The sequence below is a fragment of the Lissotriton vulgaris genome, chromosome 10 (genome assembly GCF_964263255.1).
Source record: "Lissotriton vulgaris chromosome 10, aLisVul1.2, whole genome shotgun sequence".
NCBI lineage: Eukaryota > Metazoa > Chordata > Amphibia > Caudata > Salamandridae > Lissotriton > Lissotriton vulgaris.
The window spans coordinates 806,691,875-806,716,492 of NC_141698.1; the positions used below are offsets into that span (position 1 = coordinate 806,691,875).

Below are 24,618 nucleotides of genomic sequence, written 5' to 3' on the forward strand. Positions count from 1 at the left end.
GTTCTGTGCGCTCTCCCATCCAGCCAATCCAGCTGGAGGAAATCTGACACCCAGCGATAGAAATTGTAAGATTGGTTGATGTTAAAAATGTATGGTTGTTGTGTTTCAGCACCATCCAGGGATATTACTGTGGCCTAAAAAGAGGTCTGTGAATCCACCATCTTGCTTTCTAAATTTCCTGAATGTATGTGTGCCAAGTTTTGCAACTGTGGGCATGCTGAACCTATAGAAAACCCATAGATATCTGGTACAGGCATGCTCAAGATACAGACATAAATACAGATGGGGGTTAACTCTTTCAAGGCTATGTTCCTCCATGTGGGAAGACTGGATGAGTTTACAATGTCTTGGAAAAAAATGGTAAACATCTGATATACGTCGGGTTCAGCGCATTCTCATGACCAGTCAATTCAAAAGAGGGCAGTCTGGCACACATTCATAGACAATTAGACATCTTTGGATGTGGTGATTTAGAAAACATCTGGTAGTAGTATGTTTCCATACAGCCCATAGATATTTAGGACCAAAAGACAGGTATAAGAAACCAGCCTCTTGCTTTAAGTTATTTTTTACATTTCCTGAATGCAGTTCTGAAAGTTTATCGTTCGTGGGCAACCTGACCTTTACAAAAATGGTGACACCATATTCAAAAGATTGACAGAAGTACATTTGGTGGTAAAGTCATGGCACGGATACATTACTGCACAAGGTAGACTGGATGGAGTTACCATGGTTTGAAAAAAATGCAAAAAAATCTGAAATGCATCATGTTCAGCACATTCTCTTGTGCAGCCAATCCAGGTGATTGAGGTGTGGCACACAGTGACTAAAATCTTAAGCTGTGTAGATATTGCAAATCTATGGTTGTGGTATTATACATGTGACCAAATGACCGTTTCCCTAAAAGGCATTTCGCTTTTATTTGCTTTTCAAATTTCTCAAGTGCACTGCACTCTATGTATTACCTATTGGTTCCCTGAAACCTTGGAAAATCCATACATGTCTGGTACCACCACTCTCCAGAGACCCAGAGGAACACATATTTAGGGGTGGGGCATCAAACCTTCGGTCTTCTTGCTTGAGGAGAATGGAGGGGGACAAGTTTTTGGAAAAAAATGTTTTTGCAATCTGCCATACGTCATGTTTGGTGCATTCTCCCCAGGGCTGGACTGGGAACCAAAACTGGCCCTGGCAAAGTGTCAAGTCACTTGTTTCCCACCATGCTGGCCATTTCTGGGCCGACCATCGGTTACCAAGGATCGTGCCAAACCCCACACTGCCCGCAGAGTCGGTCCATAAACCTAATTCTGCTGACGAGGCTGGGGCTTTGCTCCAGACTACTCAGCCGTTGAAATCTGCCAAGAATGCCAGCCAAATGAGCATGTCCTGGCGAACCTCTGCCGACAGCCTCGTACGAATGTGCCCTTCCTTTAGGCCAGCCATGGCCTGGGCAATGGATCGGGAGAAAGGGCGAGCCATCGGTATAACCCTCAATGCAAAATTCAGCTGTCCCACTGTTTGTTGTAGTTGGTGCAGTGTCACCTTGTCGTTCCGAAGACATTGCAACAAGGAGGCCCTGAATTTGGCGATCTTCTCCGCCGGCAGACGGAAGCAACCCTCCACGGAGTCTAGTTCGATACCCAGAAACTCCAGGGAGGTAGTTGGACCCACAGTCTTACCTGACGCCAACGGGACCCCGAAACCCCGCATGAGCATGCAGAATTCCTGCAATGCCCGTGCATAGTCCCGAGAGCCCGCAAGGCCGAGAAACAGGAAATCATCGAGATAATGCATCACATGTTGGTGCCCTGAGGCCTTCGAGAATGCCCACTCCAGAAATGAGCTAAACATTTCAAAATAGGCACACGAAATTGAACAACCCATCGGCATGCACATATCCATGTAGTACTTCCCCTGAAATGCAAAACCCAACAAGTGCTGATCCTGGGGATGCACCGGAAGTAGCCTAAATGCGGATTCAATATCCGATTTTGCTAACAATGCACCGGGCCTAGGTGATTCAACATTACCACTGCGTCATCGAATGATGCATACCTCACACTGCACATGCCTGCATTGATTGCCTCATTAACGGAAGCCGTCCTTGGTGCAGATAGATTATGAATGAGCCTGAATTCTCCCGGCTCCTTCTTGGGAACTACCCCTAATGGGGAACACACAAAATTGGCCGTTGGTGGTTCACCCAATGGCCCTGCAACCCGGCTCAAGCAAACCTCTTTTGCGATTTTTGTGGCGGCCACAGTCGGGTTGTGCGTAACGGACAGTTGGTTTTTGCATAAGGGAGCCCCCCGAAAATCACCCGCCGGGATCCTAAAACCATACGAGAAGCCATCTCGCAGGATCCCAGCGGACACATGATCAGGGTATTTGCTCAGCCAGGGAGTCAAAGCCAGAATATCAATGGGCGATTGTTTGGACCTGGGAGGCACCGTGTCAGTCCTGCTTGGGTACCCCCTTTTGCTCCAGTACTATTGCCTTTGGATCAGCAGCCAGTTTCGAGGTGGGAGGTGTTACCACAACCTGCGCAGGAATGCCTGAACCTGCATGTTCCCTGCGGCCTGCTACACGTTCCCTTGTTAAAACCCCAACATACTCCTCTCTTATTCCCATTCCCGCCTGATCTAGACTGAGTATCTCCCCCGTGGGCTGGTCGAAAGGGCTGCGGATGTTTCTGCTGAAAAGCCCTGAAGCCGTTTGCACTCGACCCTGATTCACCCGCCGAGCCCGGCGTGAACTGCGCATGCCAAGATACAGTGTCAGTGATTCATTAAACTCTTTCGCTTTTCTAAATGGCACGTTTATTTATTTACTGACATTTATAGAGCGCGATCGAATACCCGTGGGTGTCTCGGCGCTAGACTGCAGTAATGTCTCTCCTCAGAGGTGAATTCATGCGGACTGGTATACTGTATTATTGGTTAAATAACCACGTCTTCAGTCTTTTCCTAAACTGTAGGAGTGAGGTACTGGTTTTGACGTGGTATGGCAGGGTATTCCAGATTTTAGGAGCCGCTACTAGGAAGCGGCGGTCGCCCCAGGTGACTGTTCTGCTACGTGGGACCACTAGTTGATTAAGTGATGAGGATCGGAGCTTTCTGACTGGGGTGTAAGGTATTAATTGATCTTTTAGGAAGCGAGGCCCTTGATCCTGCATTACTTTGTAGACTGTACACATTGATTTAAACGTTATCCTGTTTTGGATAGATAGCCAGTGGTAGGTCCTCAAAGTATCCGAAATGGGTGCGAATTTAGGTTTTTTGGACAGCAAGCGTGCGGCCGCATTCTGTACCGTCTGCAGTTTTTTTGTGACTCTGGTTTGTGCATTCAGAAAGAGTCCATTACAATAATCTAATGAAGTTAAAACCAGTGACGTAACCAGGGTCTTGGCGGCCGTGTCAGGTAGAAAAGGCAGGATTTTCCTTATCATTCTGAGTTTAAAATGGGCCGTGGACGCTACCTTATTGGCATGTGCCATAAAGTTGAGCTGGTCGTCAAAGGTAACTCCCAAATTTCTGACCTTGGAGGTAGGACAAGGTGGAGTGCCGAATGCTGATGGCCACCAAGTTGCAGGCCAGGATGGCGAAAGAGTGCCGAAGATGACCACCTCCGTTTTCTCAGAGTTGAGCTTCAGGCAGTTTCCTGCCATCCACTCACCGATAGCTGTCATTCCTCTTTGGAACCGTTCTGCCACCTCCTGTCCGTCACCCTTAATGGCCAACACCAACTGCGTGTCATCTGCGTATGAGGTTAGGCTCATCCCATGTGCTTTGATGACACTAGCAAGGTCCGACACATAAATGGTAAATAGTGTCGGACTTAGGGATGAGCCTTGAGGAACCCCACACGGTAGCGACAGATTGGCAGATTGGAATGGTCCTAATGTGACCGCCTGAGTTCTATTAGCCAAGAAGGAGGCAAGCAGGTTTCTTGCAGTGGACTGAATACCCATTTTTCCGACACGGTCGACCAAGGTCTTGTGGTCAACCGTGTCGAAAGCTGCCGAGAGATCTAAGAGTACCAGAAGTGCTGGCCCTCCTTGGTCCCGGATGAGTCTAATATCATCCGCTGCTTTGATGAGAGCGGTTTCCGTCCCATGGTATTTACGGAACCCAAACTGAGTATCATCAAGCAGGTTGTTTTTCTCTATGTGTTCCGACAGCTGCTGGTTCATGGCCTTCTCCATCACTTTGGCTAGAAAAGGGAGACTTGCTATAGGCCGGTAGTTTTTCAGATCTTGTCTGTCGAGATTTGGTTTTTTGAGCAGAGGTTTAATCAGCGTGTTTTTTAAGGAGTCCGGATAAGTCCCAGAACTTAATATTGTGTTGCAGACGTGGGTGATAATAGGAATAATTGTGTCTGATAACATGGCTAACACCGACGTGGGGCAGGGGTCCAAGGCTGATCCTGATTTAATGGAACTCAGTATGATCTTTGTTTGATCGGTCGTTAAGGGTTTAAAACTAGTCATGGTGTTGCTCAGGACCGTCTGGGAGGTGGAGGCAAAACTGATATTTGGTTCTGAGGTGAAAGCTTGGTATATATTATTTACCTTCGCGAAGAAGAACTCAGACAAGGCATCGCATAGCGTTTGTGATGGAGGGGGGTTTAAGTCCGGTGTGTTACCGGATAGGGTTTTGGCTATGTTGTACAGTTGTTTGCTGGAGTTTTTGGCTTGTTCTATGTGTAGTGAAAAAAAGTGCTTCTTTGCTGCCGTTATCATAGTTTTGTAGGTGGCTAGAGCTTCTTTATATTTGTTCTTATTTTCGCTATCATAAGTTCGTCGCCAGTGCCTTTCCCTGTTTCTCGTTAATTGTTTTTGTATTTTTAACTCTTCTGTGTACCACTGAGCAGTCGGCGTGCTCCTATTTCTTGAGTGAGACTTGGTGGGTACTAACTGCGACGTGGCATCGCCCAACCATTCATGGAATTGGTGGGTAGAAATGCAGGGATCGTTAGATAGATCAGGTCTAGTGTTATTTAAAAGTATATTTAAATTATTATAGTTTATGTCCTTCCATGCTTTAAACGTGCCTAGCTTTGGGTAGGAGATCTTCTTCATCGGCGATTCTTTAATGGTCAGACTACTAAATATGGCCGAGTGATCTGTCCAGGTCATGGGGAGAATTTCGGTTACATGTAGGTCTTCGACGTTAGTGAACATGCCATCCAGCGTGTGTCCTGCCTGGTGGGTTGGAGCCGTGACCAATTGCCTGAGGCCTATTATTTCTAGGTCTGATGTGAGGGTAATAGTATCTTTATCATTATTTTGTTCGAGATAAAAATTAAAATCCCGCATAACAGTGGTGGACTCATCTGTGGCTATTGATTCTGTTATGGTACTCAAATTCGTTAGGAACGCTGCTCTGGACCCGGGGGGTCGATAGAGGAGCACTCCCTTGAAGCTAAAAGAAGGTGTAAATTTTATGTTAAAATGTATAGCTTCGCATGACGTGGCAGGAATAGGTGATATGCGGACCTCAAATTGGTCTCTTACTATGATGGCCAGGCCTCCGCCTCTGTTTCTCGCCCTATCCTGCCGATAGGCATTATAGCCAGGTGGAACTGCCGTGACCAAGTCGGGGGCGGATGCCTCGTCCGTCCACGTTTCTGTAATATAAAGCGCGTCTAAATTGTGATCGATGATGAGGTCCGCTATCTCTTGGCAGTGTTTGCCCAAGGATCGCGCGTTGATGAGGGCCATAGTGATGTGCTTCTCATTAACATGCTTTGGGACCTGAGTGGGGGGTAGTACAGTTGTGAAAGGGAATTATGGTATTACAGTGAGAGCATTTTGCGTTGGCACCCATAGGAGCATGCGCCAGGTCAAATTTTGTACAGCGGGAGGCGTGGGTTGGGCGAAGCCCCAGTAAAGTGCTGCGTTTGTATGGAATGGACCGAGCAGGGTTCATGGCCCTAGGCCCGGGACTGCGCGGACGGGCGCAGACGGGCTTGCCTTTGGCGCGCCTTCGGCGCGCCGCCGGCGCGCCCGCTGCACGGACGGGAAAGCATCTCCTTATATCCGGTGTGAGGAGGGTGGGAAGCGTCCTGCATCTACAACGCTACCCCTCCCTCACCCAAGATGGCCGAACCCTTCTCTCCAGGCGCCACGGATGGAAATGCGCTCTGGGAGTCAGTTCGAGGGGGCAGGGACCCGTGGTAGTTATTATCCAACTAATCTGCCAAGTACAATTATTTTAAAAGATATTCTGACACGTGCGGCAATTTTAGTAAAATCAAATCACCAACACTGTAAAAATAGAATATACAAAGTGCAAGGTGCAAAATTAAAAATTACAGAGCACAGCGCCCCCGGCTTCCGCCTCAGGGGAAAGACATCGGTCGAGTCAGCGAGGCAGCGCTGCTTACCGATTTAAATACCATGGGAGGGCGGGAAGGGTCCTGCATCTACAGCGCTACCCCTCCCTAACCCAAGATGGCCGAACCCTTCTCTCCAGGCGCCACGGATGGAAATGCACTCTGGGAGTCGGTTCGAGGGGGCAGGGACCCGTGGTAGTTATTACCCTTTCCATGCGTCCCCTCCATACTTCTCATGGAAGCCCGTGATCCTGCTCTGGTAGCAAGCAAGGTCTCCCAACAGTTCTGGTGTTCGCTCACCCATAATTGCTACAAAAACAGAAAAGGCCCTGATCCAGTTCATCATAGACTCTTCCACCCTGAATTCTGCCATTTTTGCCCTCCGTTCACTGGGGTGCCATAAATCCTTCTGGGTCTTGGCATATTCTAACTCACGATTGTCCGTCAACAATGAAAACATATTAATGTACTTATTCGCCCACACCATGTCTTTTGTTGCCATAGGAACATGTTGTAACTTAAACAAAAAACAATTCCTATGGTAAACTTTTTTTATATTTAGTTGTTGAAAAGACACCATTAATTGCCCTTTCTTAACCTAAAGTCATGGTCATAAAGAAAAAATCTGAATTAGATCAAAGCCTCTAGTTATCCTATATGCATTAGAGCTACATAAAACACTCGTAGGAGAAATATTGAAGCTATATGTTATTTAGCTTATTTATTCTTTTCTTTTTAGTACCTCTTATTTTTACCAAACATATATACAAACTACATAAACACACTTTATACAATAAATACAAAAGACAATTCAAAGGTAACCAATTATGTTGGTCTAAATAGCCCACAATTATTTCAAAATAGAAGGACGTAGACATGTAATTATGTCACAACATTCCCTGAAAAATTTAGAAAATGACCCCATCGGTTGGATTAAATTTCAATAGAGGTTGACCTAAGGTACGTGGTCCGTGCAATAGAGGATCAATGATAAGATATGTATCACCTTCTGGGCGATAAGGGTCACAATGGTGTATAGTAACGTTTGGTAATATATCTCTTTGGCATTTTTACGTGTTTAATATTTTCCCTAGTCACTTTGGGTGTTAGATTTTATCATCTATGTGCTGCTATAACCTCGAGGGAACTAGATTACAATTGGATTGTTTTTCAATGTTTTCTTTAGAGTTGTTCTCCTTTTCTGTTGAGTGGTGTGTGTATACATGATAATAGAACGTAGGAAGAAGAATATACTAATAGTTTATGTACATCTTAATCTATAGGAATATATTGGTTGAATTGCCCTAAAGTCCTGAAGAGGCCTGAAGTGGAAAAAGGCTGAAACGCGTCGACTGTATTTGAATAGGCATCAACATAAGAAAATCGGGATAGAATAGATGCCATTATATGATTTAGGAGCTGTAAATATATTGTTGTTGGAGGGAGAAAATAATTTACCCTGTGAAGCTCCTATATATGCTTTGTGTTGATGACCTTTTTTCAGGGAATGTTGTGACATAATTACATGTCTACGTCCTTCTATTTTGAAATAATTGTGGGCTATTTAGACCAACATAATTGGTTACCTTTGAATTGTCTTTTGTATTTATTGTATAAAGTGTGTTTATGTAGTTTTTATATATGTTTGGTAAAAATAAAAGGTACTAAAAAGAAAATAATAAATAAGCTAAATAACATATAGCTTCAATATTTCTCCTACAAGTGTTTTATGTAGCTCTAATGCATATAGGATAACAAGAGGCTTTGATCTAATTCAGATTTTTTCTTTATGACCATGACTTTAGGTTAAGAAAGGGCAATTAATGGTGTCTTTTCGACAACTAAATATAAAAAAAGTTTACCATAGGCATTGTTTTTTTTTTAAGTTGCTTTATTCCCAGATGCCTTTGGGTTATTCGGGTTCCCCTGTCTTGAAAAAGCATAGGAACATGTTGTGCCAAGCATTCCCGCCTTGAAGGTATAGCGCCCTCCCCCATTATTGGGAGCGACTTCTTACCGTCTTCTGTCGTACCTCCGGTCGTGTCCGTCGACTTATTCCGATTCTCGACCGCGGCCAGGTTCGCCACCTGCGGAGAAATAGAAGGCACGTCCGCTGCCCCAGAGCCCCTTGCCTGCCTGAGCTGGTCAATAATCTGCCTAGCCTCTTCAGCTGGGTCTTCCACAGCCGCGGATCCCCCCGCTCCCTTCTTCAACCAGGGCAACACAGCCGCCAAATGAATCGCTAGTTCGGGGGGGTATTTGATCCTTATCCAACGGTCTGATAATCACAGGGATTGGCAATCCCCCATCCTGTGTGGGTACCGGGCTGGCCGCTGGTGCTACTGGGACCAGCGGGACCTCCATCGGGACTGGGGCCTCGCTAGGACCAACTTTCCCCTTCTTCTTTTTCCCCTTATCCCCCCCTGGGGTAACATTTGGCAAAGCAGGCCCGCCGCTCCTCTTAGGTTGCCCTGAGGGCCCCGCTTGAGCCTGCACTTGCTTCCGGAGCGCCGCTAAGCCGGGACCTAGTTGGTCTACTTTACCAAATTTCCTGTCCATCGCCGACACTTAGTTAACCAGTGTGTGCAGCATCCGTTCCATCTCGGAGCTCTTTCCACTCTTCTTACCAGGCATATCTGCGATCTGCTTTATCTCTGCCTGTTTTCCAGTAGCTCCTCAGATTCCAGATACACCTCGACGACTGAAATAGAAAAAACAACAATTACACGTTCAAAAAACTGCAGCTTGTTCCCTTGAGGGCTCACGAGCGACGAGTGGTGCAGCCTTCAGAGCGCAGGAACAAGAGGACGCCTGCCTGGATTCCCGCGCCTTTTATCTTGCAGCGGGAAGGCGGGGCAGCATCCCCATCCCGCCCAAAAGTGCACGGACTTCCGGGCGGGTGTTAGGACAACCCTCTTAGGCGACGGGGCGTGCTCCAACCACGCCACTATGGGCATACCGGCCGGGGCACGCCCCCCGCCCGCAAAGGTTTCCCGGGCGATCGGGGCACCCAGCCATATGTTCGGGGTGACCGAGAGGTCTCCCCTTTCCAAATGCCTGTTAGTCTTTACTGCCTTACCAAATGTGCAAGAATTGGGATCAATGTCATAGAGTTGTGCAAGTAGTGGGACAACGGTTGTGCTCAGTGCTGCAATGCAAGTTGTGCAAAAGGCGGCAGCATGAGTTTGACGCTGATGGTAATATAAAGAATGTATGGTTGCTTGTGGCATACCATGAGCAGTGTTACACTAAGGAACAGGTTCCATACTATGGGCATCGATCTGTAGGTGAGTGAGAAAAATACACTGAGTCAATATGTTTGGCCCCACCCTCGCCATATGACAATTATATTTATTAGGACACGCTACTTACCCACATGCATACTTAGTCCCACGTTGACTTCTAATTTACACCTCCTACAAGCTATAGTGAGTTTGGGAGTTAAGGCTAAGTGACCATGTTGGGGCTGGTTGCTAAGGTTAAGGTCTCATCAGAACTCCCCACCCTCTTCACATTATGTAACGTAGTCATGTTTTCTACATGTTGTAACGTATGGAAAATAAACCGATAACAAAACTACTTGGGCCAGGTGTTTAATTCGGCATGAATCCACAAGATTTATGGCTGACTGCCTTATTTCCAAAACACTGAGGCATACTGTGCATTGCACTCCAGTTACGGAGATTGTTCATGAAACCTACAGCATCCACATCTATTTCTACAGTACCCTGGTTTCCCTTAAACCTGTGTGTAGAATCTTCCATTGCAGAAATTTCCATACTTCAGGTGAGAATAAAAAAATCTTTTGAATACCATTTTGTTTATTCTATGCATACACTTGAAAAATGGGGTCATTCAAGCTGTGTCGCACATGTGCTGCTTCTATCCTTTTGCATTCAAATCTGTGCTTAAATGGTTCTGTGAAGCTTGTCCACATAATTTATTTTAGTAATCTGTGGGGCCTCGGTGCCCACTCTGATCAGCGATCACACTCGGCAACTCTGGGCATTAGCTTGCCTCATCTTCACTAACGGCCCCACCAGACCGCCGGGGATGCCTGGTCTCACCCTGGAGATACCCATTAAGGGACCATCTCTCAGGGAAGCCAGGAAGGGTTTCGCAGCGGTCGAAGCGCCTTGGGACCCTCCGGGTAAGTAGTGCGCTATATAAATGCCTATACATTTACATACATACAATGTTTAGGTATCATAGGTTGTGCAAAAGATTTCGAAATGGGTATTTGGATCTAATTTTTTTTACGTGGGCATACATTCAATTTACAGATTAGATTGCACTACTTTAGTCTACATTCGGCATGGATGCCGATTCGCCAAAATACTAGGGGTAACAGAAGTCTATCAATTGCCCTTTGACCTCAATGCCTTCCCAGGAATTGACATCATATGACCCTGATTTTAGTCCGGGAAGTCATGTCAAACGACTCTAAGCCTTATGACTGTAGTGTCCTGGGGCGCCGGGTAGCGGTCAAGTCTACCCACGCCGGCCGGGGCACACCAACGTTGAAGCGTGACATAACGCGCAGGGGAAATAAATAAAGGAGGCGTGGCCGACGAAGGCAGTCGGGACCACGCGGAACCATAGTGCGGTGTCCCGTGTCTGATTTATGCGGTGGCGCTACGTAAGCATGTGCGAGCGCATTACACCACATCACACTGGCGACGAGGGCTAAAAGAACCCATGCCGTGCCCTGACACTCCCCCCCCCCACCGCTAAATCCACCCTCATTGTACCAGCACTCAGGGGGCCCCTGGTGATCGCTCTGGCAGCACACAAACGGAGGGAGTGCCTCCAGATGAGTAGTACCGGCAGGAGTTGATCCCGGAGCCTCTGCGTAGGCCTGAATGAGGAAGAGGTGTGGCGTGAAGCACGAAAACAAGCCCCACCGTGCTGAAGAGCGTACCCACGCCCTGGTACCACACAAACCTGCATCGGCATAAAGGTCAGAGTGACAGACTATCGTCCAGTGGGGAGGGGAAAGAGAGTGAGCTGGCCACGCCCGAAAACCACATGAGCCTGAGGCAGAGCACAAGTCTGTGCAGCCAGGCGGGAGATCAGTGGAAGAAGAGGGAAAGAAGGCCGACTATAGAGGAGCCCCAACACCATTTTGATGCCTGGGACAACCCAGCCTGGTGCACCAAAGAGGCGGCAGCGCACGTGCCGCGAAGAGGGTCTACGGACATATCAAATTGGCGTCAATTCCCGCCATAGAACCGTTCATAGTTGACGGGGCCCCGTCATCCCTAGCCCCACGATGTAAGCATTGGACAGATCGCCTGCAGATCTATTTTGAGGAGCGGGCACCGCCAGAGAAAGACGCAGAGCCCTACTCCTCCATCTCGGAGGTAAAGATATCCACAGAATCTACAAAACGCTAGTGGAAGCCACACCAAAGACGTACCTCACCCTCCTCAACGCTTTGAACGCACACTTTGAACCTATGGCGACCAAAGACTATGAGAGATTCATCTTCCGTCAAGCTAGCAGGAGGCTGAGGAGTCACTGGACGCATTCCATGGGAGATTGAAGGAGCTGGCCAGCACATGTGGATTCCGCGACGAGCAGGAAGAAATTCGAGGGCAGATAATCCAAGGGTGTTACTCTTCCAAACTTAGAGTCACATTCTCCAGGAAGACGACAAGCCGCTACCGGACATCCTCAAGCTGGGGCGCTCCAAAGAACTTTACTTTAGAATGGGATTGATGCACAGCTTCAAATTTAGAATATCGTATTATTCGTACCCTCTTTTATTGTTTGTGTTACTTTTTTTGCGATTAGTCTCATCACAATTGTTTTTTGTGCATTCTTTGAATATTTTTTCATTTTCTTAAAGCATGTTCTTACTCCTCATATAAGCTCCAATGCATTTCGGACATTAACTGTCCTTCCTCAGGGAGCCAAAGCTGTTGAGAATGTAAACATAACCATAATCACAACCCAAACAAAACTGTATGCATTTATATACAGTACGTATAATCATGCTGTAGTTCAAACCATGCTCTGATGTTATGTGCCCGTGCCTGTGAAAGTGTATACTCAACGTTGTGCGTAGTGCTACGCCCATGCTGTAAACGAAAAATGAAATGTAAATGAAATGCACTTACATGCGTATCGGAGATTGTCAAAACAACTGGCTCTGCACAAAACAATACACGTGTTATCAGTATACGGATGTTATCAAGCTGTACCTTTTAAAGAAACGCAACAGACTCTATACTAATGTTAGACTGTCGGTAACCGACCTTAATTTCGTTTGCGTTCTGCTGAAAGTGTAGTTCCGTATTCCTTTGGCGGATCAAGCCGTCTCCTGGCGTTCAGACCCTGGTAACGTCGTTGAACGAAGAAGAATTTACTTCCGTGTCTTCATGACGCGGCAATAGAAGGTGTGAAGATACTCTACTCTCTCACAAGAGTCTCACGCCCGACGGCGGACTCATGTATATGGTATAATCGAAACTAAAATAATCAGTTATCAGTTACATAGCTGATAAGGAATATAAAATACTCGATAAACGAGCCTTGGTTAACACGAAATCGGATAAAGTAATATGATAAATCGAACCTGATTATAAGAATATTTTTTTTGAAAAAGAAAAATAAATACTGTCATGTGATTGTATGTATGAATAGGTGTGGACATGTAAGGTTTGTCCCCAGCATTAAAAGTTATGGCTTGTGTGTAATTCCCAATAGCATCCTATACATTATTAACACAATCAAACACCATTATTAACCAAGTGATGGGCGGTGTCGCCCTTTCAGACAATATAGGTCATACATAAGATATGAATGATTGAAGCAATTTATAGGTAGCACGAAAGTTCAATCCGTTCATTGAGGCCATTTGGCTTCAGGGATCCTAACTTGGGTATCCAGTGATTTTCCCTTTGTAGTAAGAATTGGTTGTTATTTCTTATTTCTTTCTTTTCCACAACCTCAAGTGCTAGAAATTTCAATTGGGAAATGTTGTGGTGGGCTTCCATAAAGTGACATGCCACCACAGATTTACTGTTCTTTGTCCGGATATTTGACTTATGTTCCACAATTTGTGTTTTTAATTTCCTTTCAGTTTTTCCAATGTATACATTTGCACAAGGACATTTTAACAAGTAGATAACATTGGACGTGTCACACGTTGCTGTGACTTTCAATTTCATGTTATGTCCCCTCATGGGGTGCATTATTACGTTGCTAATGATGACATTATTGCAATTACTGCAATTATAACAAGGCCTTGTGCCTCTATGTTGTGCCTCATCAGATCTTCCTTCTTTCAGTATCTCTCCCAAATTTTTTCCCCTTGTGTAAGCAAACAATGGAGTTGATGCGAAAATGTTATTGAAGTCTGATTCCAAATTCAACATTGGCCAATGTTTAACTATGATTCTTTTGAACCGTGTGCTTGAGGTAGAGAATTTGGATACAGCTATAATTCTTTTTTTGTCTGCATTCTCCCTTGAGACGAGCAATTCTTCTCTGGTTTTTGTTTTTATGAGTTCCTCGGCTTTCTCTATTGTGGATTTCGGATATCCTCTATCCTTAAAACGTTCCCCCATTTCCTTTATTTTTAATTCTGCTTTTTGAGGATCCGAGGTGATGCGTTTCACTCTAGCCATTTGAGAAAACGGAAGGTGATCTTTCAGAGACGGTTGATGAAAACTTGAATGATGCAGCATGTTATTTCGATCTGTGGGTTTCTGGTAAATATCTGTTATGAAACCCTCTGGTCCTTGTGTCACTTCCACATCCAAAAAGGTGACTTTTTGTTTGGATATTTCCCATGTTAGTTGAATGCGTTCGTCTTGTGTGTTTAGTATGGATAGTGCCCCTTGTAGTTGTTGCTCTGTACCTTTCCACACAATGAAAATATCGTCTATAAATCATACCAGCATTTTAATGTTCTGTTGCCATGTTTTATGTGAAAAGATGTAATGTTTCTCATATTCTCCCATGAAGATCTTAGCATATGCCGGAGCGGCACAATTGCCCATTGAAGTGCCAACCAATTGCTGGTACCACTTGTCGCCATATATGAAGTAACTTCTGTACAGGGTAAACAGAGTGAGTTCCATAAGGAAAGTTTGCAAAGGTTGGTTCAGATCTGAATTGACCAATGCTTGTTCTATTGCCTCTATTCCTGAGGCATGAGGAATGGATGTGTATAATGCTTTTACATCTGCTGTACACAGAATTAGATCTTCATTTTCTTCCTTGGTTATATTTTGAAGTTTGTTTAAAAAATCTGTCGTATCCTTGATATATGTTCTCATTTTCCTAACCATGGGTTGCAAGTGTTTATCCAGGTATTGACCAATTGGTTGATGTAGACTGTCAACAGTTGATACTATTGGTCTAATTGGAGGATCCAAAACATTTTTGTGTATTTTCGGAATCATATGTAGTCGTGGACTTTTTGGGTTCTGTTTTATCAAAAAACTTTTGGTCCTCTTGTTGATTGTACCATCATTTACTGCCCTTTCAACGATGTTTCTTAACTCTTCCATGAATTCACTGGTGGGATTGCCCTCCAATTCCATATATGTGTCCTTGTCAGAGAGATGTTCTGTTATCTTTCTTTCATACATGGAAGTGTTCATAATAACGAGTGCACCACCCTTATCTGCCTTAACACATGTGATATTCTCATTGTTAGCCTTTTCCTTAGGATGCCCATATCCTTTTGTGTTATGTTTTTTTTGTGTTTCTTGTTGTATTTCATTTTATTTAAATCCTGTTTAACCATTTTCTCAAACCGGTCCAATGTCTTGTGACTAATCGGTGCCTGAAAAGTACTGTGTGGTCTTAATCCCATCAATTGATCAGTTTGTTCCTCTGTTTTTTCAGGTAGAATATTATCAAAGAAATGTCTAAGCCTCATTTTTCTCATTAATTTGAAGAAGCTTACTTCGAGTTCCAATGTATCTGTGTCGGTGGTGGGAACAAATGAAGTTCCTTTTTGTAATAGTTTACTTTCCTCCATGGTTAGGTTGTGATCCTATATGTTAATCACTAGTTGTTCTTGACTTCTGTCTTTTTCTTCTCTTTGTCCTTCTTGGATGCTGTCGTACTTCTGGTATTGGGATGCTCCTTTTCTTTTATTTTTTCCCCTCCTGGTTCTTCGGTTTCCTGAACGCCCTCCTCTAAAAAAGCAGTTGTTGTGGCTGTAGTTGCTCGTCTTTCCTCAGTTGCAGTTGTAGTGGCTCGTCTTTCCTCAGTCATTGGTGTTGTTCGCGATGTGCTTGCCTGTTGGGATCTTCCTTGTTGAGGTCTTCCTTGTTGGGGTCTATTGGAACTGTCACTTCCTGACGATGACGTGTCTGTGTGTTGTGTGTACGGACGGTTCCTTCTTCTTTGGGCGTACACTTCTGCCCAGGTGTACACCTCCCCAAGCTTGTAATCTAAGGTGTCCCTTTTGAATTTTCTAATTTTTCTTTCGTTTATCTCTCTGAAGTGTTTGACTATTTGGTCGTTAATCTCCTCTAGTGTCTTAGACCATTCTTCCATTGTCATCATGCCAGTTAGCTTTTGATATTTCGGCTATTTCTTTTGTTAATTCCTCCAAAATGCCAGAGAGTTCCTCAATGATCCATAAAATTAAATCCAGGGAGCATTTATTCAAGATCGCGTACCACTTATCTTGAAAGTTTTTAGAGTTTTTGCATAATGATGGTTTCAGGGCGATACGAAGGCCACAGGGGATTCTTTGCGATCGGTGGTACCGGATTAATGTGCTGGCATGCAATTTTTGATTGACCTCCCTTTTTGATAGGTAAATTAGTTGTTTTAAGTATTGTTCCTTGGTTTTTTGGGTGGTTGATTGTGTGAATTCTTCCCGGATTAATGCGTATATTTTAGAGGCTTCATCCTCCTTGAAGGCGAAGGTGTCGGCTCTTGCGTCCATGCTTCTTGCTATATCTTCATATGACATGTTGATTTGCAGTTTCTGTAGTTTATGGGCGTGCTATCAGTTCCCAGTGGCGGATCTGTAGAACGTTACTTTAGAATGGGATTGATGCACAGCTTCAATTTTAGAATATCGTATTATTCGTACGCTCTTTTATTGTTTGTGTTACTTTTTTTGCGATAAGTCTCATCACAATTGTTTTTTATGCATTCTTTGAATATTTCTTCATTTTCTTAAAGCATGTTTTTACTCCTCATATAAGCTCCAATGCATTTCGGCATTAACTGTCCTTCCTCAGGGAGCCAAAGCTGTTGAGAATGTAAACATAAACATAATCACAACCCAAACAAAACTGTATGCATTTATATACAGTACGTATAATCATGCTGTAGTTCAAACCATGCTCTATTGTTATGTGCCCATGCCTGTGAAAGTGTGTGCTCAACGTTGTGCATAGTTCTACGCCCATGCCGTAAACGAAAAATGAAATGTAAATGAAATGCACTTACATGCGAATCGGGGATTGTCAAAACAACTAGCTCTGCACAAAACAATACACGTGTTATCAGTATACGGATGTTATCAAGCTGTACCTTTTAAAGAAATGCGACAGACTCTATAGTAATGTTAGACTGTCGGTAACCGACCTTAATTTCGTTCGCGTTCTGCTGAAAGTGTAGTTCCGTATTCCTTCGGCAGATCAAGCCGTCTCCTGGTGTTCAGACCCTGGTAACGTCGCAGAACGAAGAAGAATTTACTTCCGTGTCTTCATGACGCGGCAATAGAAAGTGTGAAGATACTCTACTCTCTCACAAGAGTCTCACGCCCGACGACAGACTCATGTATATGGTATAATCGAAACTAAAATAATCAGTTATCAGTTACATAGCTAAGTGCCTGTTGGGGATGGGACTAGTGATTCATTGGTCGCACGTTTAGCTATCTGATAAAGGACGCCTCAGACGGAAAGCGTCACCCGACAGTTTGCACCTCAACTTAATGAAACAACAAATGAACTAAAGTGGAGTCTTCCTTTTAGAGGAACCAATACAGAGTGCCTGTTGGGGATGGGACTAGTGATTCATTGGTCGCACGTTTAGCTATCTGATAAAGGACGCCTCAGACGGAAAGCGTCACCCGACAGTTTGCACCTCAACTTAATGAAACAACAAATGAACTAAAGTGGAGTCTTCATTTTAGAGGAACCAATACAGAGTGCCTGTTGGGGATGGGACTAGTGATTCATTGGTCGCACGTTTAGCTCTCCAAAGAACTGTCGCAGGCCAGAGCGTCCCACATGGAAGTAGCCCTTCAACGGCCCATCATAGTGGAGCAGGTCAACATGGCGGAGAAGGCGAAAGTCGTGAGGCCAAAAGCGCGCCAGTACGTGCACAGGAAACAGCAAGACAAGCGCAAGGAGTGTGGATACTGCGGAGGCCAGCCCCACCGCATGCAGGACTGCCCGGCAAAAGGAAAGAAGTGCAGCGCATGTGGGTGGATGTACCACTTTGCAGCTGTATGCATATCGACGAAAGCCAAGAGGGAGGGGGCACATTCTGTGGTGGAAGTCCATCACCACCCCCTTTTGTATAGCTTTGATCGCCATAAGTTGGCAGGGTATGCTCAGAAGTGAGTCCCTTGCTCACTTTGCCACTGGATTCAAGCAAGCCGGGCTGAAGACTGCTGAAATGCCACAAACTGGTCCTCGGAAGCTTGTTTCCGGTCCAGGGAAGGCATGGCTTGGCAGTTCGGGCTGCACTGTTCCCATGAGGCACAGGGTCAGACTGATTTGCATATGGCCATGTCTGAACTGGGGTGGCAGAGTGGGCTAAAGAACGGTGATGGATTAAACCCAGATCTCTTGACTGGGTGTGCGTGTTTGATTGGTTCAGATGCTCCGTCCATCACCACCCCCTTTTGTACCGTTTTGATCGGCATAAGCTGGCAGGGTATGCTCAGACGTGAGTCCCTTGCTCACTTTGCCACTGGATTCAAGCAAGCCGGGCTGAAGACGGCTGAAATGCCAGAAACCGGTCCTCGGAAGCTTGTTTCCGGTCCAGGGAAGGCATGGCTTGGCAGTTCGGACTGAACTGTTCCCATGAGGCACAGGGTCAGACTGATTTGCATATGGCCATGTCTGAACTGGGGTGGCAGAGTGGGCTAAAGAACGGTGATGGATTGAACCCAGATCTCTTGACTGGGTGTGAGTGTTTGATTGGTTCAGATGCTCCGTCCATCACCACCCCTTTTGTACTGCTGTGGTGGAAGAACAACACAGCGAAGATATGGACGACAACACGAGTGATTATCCGGTCCATTACGTATTCGCAATCGACCAGCCTCAACGGAAGAAGCAACGCCTCCCCAAATGCTGCATCCAGATCCACCAGCAAGAAGTGAGAGCCACCATTGACACAGGAGCATCCATTGAGCTGATGGCCGCCAATGTATACAACCAGCTAAGTGCCCGACCTCCCCTACGTGAAGCCAAAATCGGAGTGTTTGCGTACGGACAGAAGACGCCTATTCCACTCATAGGATGTTTCAAGACAGAACTACAGCACCAAGAGCTGAAAGTACCCACCACGGTATATGTCATCAAAGAGGGCAGTGGCATGCTAATCAGTGGGCAGTCAGCAGAAGAATTAATTCTAATATCGTTCGCCATTGCTGTGCTAGAAGAAGAACTAGCCACCTTCATGGAAGAGTTTGGCGAAGTATTTAAAGGCATCGGATGCCTGAAAGGGAAGGAAGTATCCCTCCATATCGACCCATCGGTCCAACCCGTGGCACTAAGGCATAGGTGCATCGCATTCCATTTGAGGAAAAAGGTCGAAGAAGAACTGGAGATGTTGGAAGAGCAAGGTATCATCGAAAAGGTCAGCGGGCACACCCCGTGGGTGTTCCCGATCGTGGTAGCCTGCAAGCCGAAGCAGCCGGAGCAAGTTCGTATCTGCGTGGATATGCGCCTCCTGAACGCAGCGGTGAAGAGGGAATGACACCTGACCCCCACCATTGACGATATCCTAGGAAGTTGAACGGCGCACGATGGTTCTCGAAGATGGATCTTCGCTCCGGTTATCATCAACTACCACTCTACCCCGATTCCCGCTACATACCTACCTTCTCCACGCACGTAGGCTCAGACGATACCAGCGCCTAAATTTTGGAATCTCAAGTGCCGCGGAGGTATTTCAGAATACCATCCGAGAAGTCCTCAGTCGACTCCCAGGAGTCCTAAACGTGAGCGATGACCTGTTGATCTATGCCTCATCAATAGAAGAACACCACCAGAGACTGAGGGAAGTCCTTCAAAGGATCAAAGAATCCGGTCTGACCCTACACCGCGAGAAATGCCAGTTCCTACAAAACAGAATCAGCTTCTTCGGTTACACCTTCTCGGATCAAGGAATAGCACCAGACTCTGATAAGGTAAAGGACGTTCAAGAAGCCCCAGCCCCATCCAACATCTCGGAAATGAGAAGCTTCCTGGGCATGGTGAACTTTTGCGGGCGTTTCGTACCCGACTTATCCAACCTCACAAGACCACTCAGAGAACTGACGAAGTCCACCACCACGTGGCAATGGGGCCAGGAGCAGGAACATGCTTTCAAAGCCACAAAGGCCACGCTGTCAGCGGATACAACGTTATCCTACTTTGACCCCACCAGGACCACCAACGTCGCCGTGGACGCCAGCCCCTACTGGCTAGGGGCGGTACTAACTCAGCTTCAAAGCAACGGAGAATGAGCACCCATCGCCTACGCCAGCCACTCCCTAACGGACACAGAGCAGAGATACTCGCAAATAGAGCGGGAAGCGATCGCAATTCACTGGGCCTGCCGGCACTTCCATGTCTACGTATATGGCAATCCCTTCATGGTATCTACAGATCACAAGCCTCTCATACCCCTGTTTCAAGGTTCAGTATCAAAGCCGCCACCGAGAATAGAGAAGTGGATACTTCAACTTCAAGGATATGACTAAAAGGTGGAATACAGACCCGGATCGACAAATCCCGCAGATTACCTCTCAAGCACCCCCGAGCGGCCACAAAGGCGGAGAAAGAAGAGGCGGAGGATACCAAGGAATACGTTTGAATGGTGATGGAAAGGTCATGGCCTCTACCCATGAGTCTGGAGACGATCGTGGAAGCCACTCAGAGCGATGAATGCCTACAACTGGCGGCGGATGCACAGGACACAGCAAGCCAGAGCAACACTAGAGTCCATCATGAGGGTGAAAGAAGAGCTATCTCTCGACATCCAAGGATGCCTACTACGAGGACCGAGACTAGTCATGCCCGCCAGCCTAACACAACAGGCGGTAGAACGGGCACACAGAGGTCACCAGGGCATGGTGAAGACCAAGAGCTGACTGAGAGCCAAGGTTTGGTTTCCAGGAATGGACACGATGGTGGAAGAGACAGTCAGAATGTGCACCTGGTGCCAAGCAGCGGGGCAACCAGATCGCCCTCACCCGGTCATCACGGAAGACAACCCACAGAGACCGTGGGAGTGCGTGAGCGCAGATTTCAGGCACCTTCCGGATGGACGCTACGCGTTGGTGATCATTGACGACTGTCACGAAGTATCCAGAGGTAGAAATTGACGAAAGCCAGATGGCCATGGAGGTCATCGCCAAGTTTGAGAAGACAATAGCCACACATGGGATCTTCGAAGTAGTCAAAACGGACAACGATCCCCCTTCCAGGGGCAGGAATTCGCAGACTACCTAAAGAGCTGGGGGATCCACCACCGGAAAGTGACTCCTCGGTGGCCCCAAGCCAATGGGGAAGTGGAAAGATGTATGCGTACGCTGAACAAAGCAATACGCATTGCACATGCAGACGGGTCACCGCTGGAGAGGGCCATCTACAGTTTCCTGTGGGAGAACGGGTTGACCCCACATCTCAGGACCGAAGCAGCGCCGGACACAGCAACCATGGGCCGAGTGGTCAAAGACACTATCCCGAATCACCCAACCTGGACCCCAGCCCAAGTGGGCGCAAAGAGGACCCTGGCCAATCGAACTCACTCCAATAATCAGGCCAGTCATCTGCGCGGAGCCAAAGAATCCAATATCCAGGCAAGAGACCAGGTCTACGTCAAAGATCGATATCCGGGGAGCAAGTTCCGACTCCCGTTCGAGCATAGGCCCTGGACTGTCCTCCGCCGAACTAGCTCCATGGTGACAGCTCAGAGGGGAGCTGAAACTGTTACTCGCAACATCTCGAGTCAAACCAGGGACACTGACGAATCAGAGCTGCTGGAGCAGTACACCCCCGAAGGGGAGGACCTGATGGACCACGCAATCCAATCACCACCGGCAACCCCGGGGGAGAGCATGCCAAACTCTCCGGTCACCGGCCGGGGAAGTAGCACACCCCCACAAGTTCAAGTTCAAGTTCGGTCATTTGTATAGCGCACTACTCACCCGGAGGGTCTCAAGGCGCTAGGGAAGGGTTCGTTATTTGTCGAAAAGCCAGGTTTTAAGTTCTTTTCTGAAGGAGATGTGGTTCTGAGTAAGGCGGATGTGGGTGGAGAGTGAGTTCCAGGTCTTGGCAGCCAGGAAGGAGAAGGATCTGCCACCCATGGTGGATTTCCGGATGCGCGGGACTGCGGCGAGGGCTTGATTGGACGATCTTAGTTGGCGGGTGGGTTTGTAGAAGGACAGTCGAGTGTTGAGGCATTCGGGTCCTAGATTGTAGAGGGCCTTGTGTGCGTGGGTGAGAAGGCGGAAAGTAATTCTTTTGTTGACGGGAAGCCAGTGGAGGTCTTTCAGATGTCCGGTGATGTGATCTTGGCGAGGGATGTCTAATATGAGTCTCGCTGGCGCGTTTTGGATGCGCTGGAGCTTTTTCTGTAATTTTGCTGTGATTCCGGCGTATAGTGTGTTGCCATAATCCAGTCGACTCGTGACCAGTGCGTGGGTGACAGTCTTTCTTGTCTCGAGGGGGATCCAGCGGAAGATCTTTTTGAGAATGCGAAGTACGTTGAAGCAGGAGGACGAGACTGGGTTGACTTGTCTGGACATCGAGAGAGCGGAGTCTAGGATGAAGCCAAGGTTACGTGCATGGTCTGTGGGTGTGGGTGCTGTGCCCAGAGCGGAAGGCCACCAAGAGTCGTCCCAAGCTGAGGGGGAAGATCCTAGGATGAGCACCTCTGTTTTGTCTGAGTTGAGTTTTAGGCGGCTAAGTTTCATCCATTCGGCTACTTCTTTCATGCCTTCGTGAAGATTGGTTTTGGCGGTGTTGGGGTCTTTGGTGAGGGAAAGGATTAACTGGGTGTAAGAGATGATGTTGAGGTTGTGTTGACGCGCGATGGAGGCGAGAGGACTCATGTAGACGTTGAAGAGGGTGGGGCTGAGTGAGGATCCTTGAGGTACGCCGCAGATGACTTCGGTGTCCTCTGAGCAGAATGGGGGAAGTCGGACTCTTTGAGTTCTTCCAGCGAGGAATGAGATGATCCAGTCCAAGGCTTTTCCTTGTATGCCGATGTTGTTGAGGCGATGTATAAGAGTGCTGTGGCAGACTGTGTCGAAAGCGGCGGATAGGTCGAGTAGGATGAGGGCCACTGTTTCTCCGTTGTCCAGGAGTGTTCGGATGCAACACGGGCAACACCGCGGATGCCCCCGTCCAGAGGAGCACTATCCCGGTATGGCTTGCGAGAAAATTTCGTGCCATCCTCCCAACTGGCGGACTTCCAGGTGTGATGATCCAAGGACAATGAACGAGAGACTGGTAACAAATCCACAATTTTTCTTTATGTTCTAATATGGTTTTTGTTTAATAAAGTTTAGAAGGAATGTAGTGTCCTGGGGCGCCGGGTAGTGGTCCAGTAAACTGTGCCGGACGGGGCACTCCAACGTTGACACGTGACGTCACGCGCAGGGGAAATAAATAAAGGAGGCGTGTCCGACGAAGGCAGTCGGGACCACGCGGAACCATAGTGCGGTGTCCCGTGTCTGATTGATGCAGCGGCGCCGCGTAAGCATGCGCGAGCGCATTACAACACATCACAATGACATCACATTAATTGACATTGCTGAAGTTCCCTAATAACTGCATGTTTGATATACAACATAAAACTGACTAATATATATTTTAAGATGCCACCTATACTATGGTCCTGACTTGATCTTTGCAAGTTCTGAAGCGTAATTCTTACCTTGAATTGTAGTGAAAGAATGAAGTGAGTAAGCTAGACCTCTTATAGTGGATTTTTCCTCTAAGGAAATTTTAAATAAAAATGGGGTCAAATGTTGCATTTCAAAACAGAATTTTCACATACATTTTCAAAAAAGCAATATGCTCTGAAAGGGCATTTATTACCAGTCACTGACTCTTGCTCACTTTCACTCACACACACATGCTTACACATAAAGACACATGTTTGCGTATATACAAATTCTCTCTCACATAAACCCCTACACCAGGTGCACACACAACATACATTTTAAATCATTTTTTTTAAGTCATGATGTGCTGCCCATGTGTTCTTGGCACTGATTTTGCCCCCTCTGAGGCCTGAGTTTGCAAAGACTGTGGTCACAAGGAGCAAGCCGGGGTCGTAGTTTTTTTAGCACTAAGACATAAGCACTGTAAGCACATTTTATTCACAAAATTGTGAAATGATAAACAGTGCGCCATTGCATGCATTTAATCAAAATGTGTAAAACTCCAGCTAAAATACTGTAATGAAAGCAGTTCTTATGGTATCAGAAACAGCTGTGATCCAATGCTCGAGGCTGTTGTTTCCATGATTGTCCTACCATATAACATACAACAATACTTCCAGGTTCGGTCCCTGGAAATGAACGTTATTAAATGACCCACTATAATGTGTCTTGGATTAATAATTCAACATCTGTTTCTCAAACACCAAAGTTTTACTTCAATGTTATCACCTCAAACTCGGACATGAGCACTCACTATGATGACTTGAGTACTTCTGATTCCGTTGGTAATGGGAATTGCAAATCGTGCCACAGCACCACACTTCTAATTTTTTACCCACAAGCACAGGACAAATCTTTTAAAATATGGCCATGGTAAAGAGCTCGGAATCTTGAGGAAACATATAGGAATCATGGTGCAAACACCAATTTAAAAGGTAATTTCCCGTTCCCAAGGGCTTCAACGCAATAATACTGCTGCACCCATAAAATATTGCACTCCTTGCTATTGAGATTCCCGTGGGTGGTATAACTACTTTGTGGCAAGGATCACATGTCCATCCATGATGGTAAGCCAGTGCTTGGTGCAAACACCTTTTACCACCATATTATGAAAGCAGGTTTCTGGAGGTGGTAACGTACAACAAGAATATTATTCATATATGTTGTTTTGCATTTGTGTT

General features: G+C 46.3%; 1 protein-coding gene across 1 annotated transcript in view; it reads left to right on the top strand.

Moving 5' to 3' along the window:
• MYRIP (myosin VIIA and Rab interacting protein) overlaps nucleotides 1-24,618 on the top strand; it is a 1,654,117-nt gene that overhangs the window by 1,168,926 nt on the left and 460,573 nt on the right. The gene's annotated exons all lie outside the window — the stretch shown is intronic.